The sequence below is a fragment of the Rhinolophus hipposideros genome (assembly GCF_964194185.1).
Source record: "Rhinolophus hipposideros genome assembly, chromosome: 5".
NCBI classification, from domain to species: domain Eukaryota; kingdom Metazoa; phylum Chordata; class Mammalia; order Chiroptera; family Rhinolophidae; genus Rhinolophus; species Rhinolophus hipposideros.
The window spans coordinates 49,864,366-49,867,141 of record NC_138051.1 but is presented as its reverse complement, the minus strand read 5'-3'; the positions used below and the strand labels follow the sequence as shown (position 1 = coordinate 49,867,141).

General features: G+C 38.7%; 1 pseudogene across 1 annotated transcript; it reads right to left on the bottom strand.

The window, feature by feature from the left end:
* Positions 1-1,883: 1,883 nt before the first annotated feature.
* LOC308497823 (cytochrome c oxidase subunit NDUFA4-like) lies at positions 1,884-2,294 on the bottom strand (annotated as a pseudogene). Its single transcript has one exon. The product of its transcript is annotated as a cytochrome c oxidase subunit NDUFA4-like (transcript).
* Positions 2,295-2,776: the final 482 nt, after the last annotated feature.

Here is a 2,776-nt window from a genome sequence, read left to right as displayed (position 1 = left end):
TGTTAATTTTCCTTACATGGTAAGTTTTAGAACTCTGCAATGAAGGAAGGTTCCTCCAAAAGAGGGTTAGATTGTGTCCAGCATCTGGAGGCACTACTAGTCCATTACCACTTATAATTCATGATTTGAGAGTTGGTGGACTACCAAAATAAATTCAGCCTGCAAACCTGCTTGAAGGTGAGCTTACAAACACAAATTCTCAGGGAAAATCCTACCCGAACATGCCTCAGTTTGAGACACAATTTTTCTTGTAGCCCCCGTGGTTGAGGGAGTTGTGTGGGTATTTCTAATTCACCCTTACACTAAGGAGACCTTTTGTCTCAGCTTTGTAAGACAGTCTCCTATTAGACATAAGCTTTATTTTTCTTCTTCATGGGACAAGACTGGAAAAACTGATGCTCAGGTTCATCCAGTTCAGCAGATGCTCCCAAAGCAGAAGTCACTTTCAGTGCTCAAACTCTCTGGGTTCCTTCCTGCCTTCAATAAGTTTTCTTCCTGAGTTTTCCTTCTTTCTTTCTAGATTATGGATGCATTCAAGAAGATTTTTAAAATACTTGTCCAGACTTTTTGCTTCTTTTCAATGAATTCTGTTCTTGGCTGTCTTTCTTAATGTTAATATTTGTCAGATGGTTTGAGATTCTCATTTGCAGATTCACTTCCAGTAGGAGTTTTTTTCTCCTTTGCCTCTTTCTATGTTCAGCCCTCCTGGTTTGACAGTTTTGAGGTCTCCTCCCTCTAGTCGTCCAGGACTGAGTCCAAAACTAGGCATCGGTAGCTAGGAACTCCTGCCCCAAAGTGGTTTGGGGCTGCTGCCGGCCCAGTGTCTAAGGCAGGATGCAGCTCTGCTCAGGTCTCTGTTCGGTTTTCTCTGAGTATCTCACCAATGACGACGTTATGCAGGTTTATACAAGCAGTTAACATCAGGCAGAGATCACAACTATTTTCACACAGAGAGCCCAGCCATACCACATAGGTAGTGCTTTTGTTACATGAGAGGAGTGGAAACGCTCAGAGGCTTCTAGATGCTTCCTAGGCCTAGACCTAGAAGCTACAGGGCTACTGTTTAGCCACATCTTACTACTTGTTGCCTTCTGTTTCTGGCCCAGAGAAATGCTTTTGTTGTGCTGAAGCATGAATCTGTCTTTTTCTTTAATCTGTTGTTAATTAAATCTATAATTCATATATGTAGAGCAGGAGGAGAGTTTACAGTATGAATTCACAATACTTTTGACCTGAAGTGTCCCTTTTACGTTTCTCTGATTTTATTTTGTTGTCTTTCTAGCTTCTGCATTTGGATGCTTAGTCCCCTTTGAATCATTTTTGTTTTCTAAAAATGAGTTTAAGGTGATTATTTTTGATAGCTAACATTGATTAACCCTTTACTATGGGATAGGTACTAGGCTAAAAGTATTTTGTATTGATTATTTGCTGTAATCTTCCTAAAAATCTTATGAGACAGAAACTATCAGTACTTCCATTTATAAATGAGGAAACTGAGGCACAGAAAGAATAAGAAATTTGCCAAAGGTAATCAAATAGGTAGTCTGTTTCTCAAAAGCCTGAAATCTTGACTAGAATTAGATCAACCAGTTAAATGATGCAAACATGTATAAAGAGTTAATAGATTTTCTTCATTTCTCAGTTTCTTTCTCCTTACCCAGTGATAATAATCTGGTATGTACCCTCCCATTCTTGGTACCCATACAAACATATAAATGCACACATATGCACACATGTGTTCATATGCTCATCACACAAATACAGATTTGCTTTTATATGCACAAAACAGCTCTTTAAGAGCTCTTTATTTTTTTTTTCAAGTTTAAGATATTTATTAATCAGTGTAAACCCCAACATAACACACCAACATGATTTTGTGCATTTGGAGGGGAAATATTTCCTGGTTAAGTGGAAAATTGTGCGGATGGCTTCTGGAAGACCTTCATTCTAAGCAGCTTTTTAGTGAAACATTTCATTTAGAAGTCTGGACCTTCTTTCTTCAGTTTGCTGTAATCTACATTCACTGAGTAGAACTTGTGTTACTGATTGGGACCCATTTTGTTCCAGGGTTCTGGGTTATTCTTTTTACCCCAACAGACATCTGGATTGAACAATGCCAGGCGCATGACATACAGCGCTGCTCCAGTATCTCCAGCTCCAATAAATACAAAGAGGGGGATCAAGCTTGGATGCTTCTTAGCCTGACCGATGATTTGGCGCAGCATGGTTGTGGCAGTGGGCTGGGGTCCCCAAGCACAGAAAAACAAAACTACGAAACCCAGGAATAGGTAGTCTCTGCCTAAGAGCTCTTTAAATGAAGATTGCAATAAGGAGAGGAAGTAGATGCCTGGGGTGTGAAGAAGACTTTTCACTTTATACCGTTATACATCTTTAGCATTTTGAACTACTTATCTGTTAGTGAATTGCCTATTCAAAAATAAATTTAAATGATAAACCTATTTTAACCTACTAAATTTATAGTAATTTGTTATGCAGTACAGAAAGCCAGTTGTTTCCAGTTTTCAGCTATTATAGGCTGCTATGAACATCATATGCAACTCTCTATTGAAAATATGCCTTCCTTTACCTTTGGTAAATACCTAGGAGTGGGATGACTAAGTAACATGGTAAATGTATGTTTAATTCTTTAAGAAATTGCTGAACTGTTTCCAAAGGGGCTACGTTGTTTTATATTCTCATCAGCATTACATGGGAGTTCCAGTTATTCCAGACTGTCACCAACACTTGCTAGGGTCAGTCTGTTTAATTTTATCCA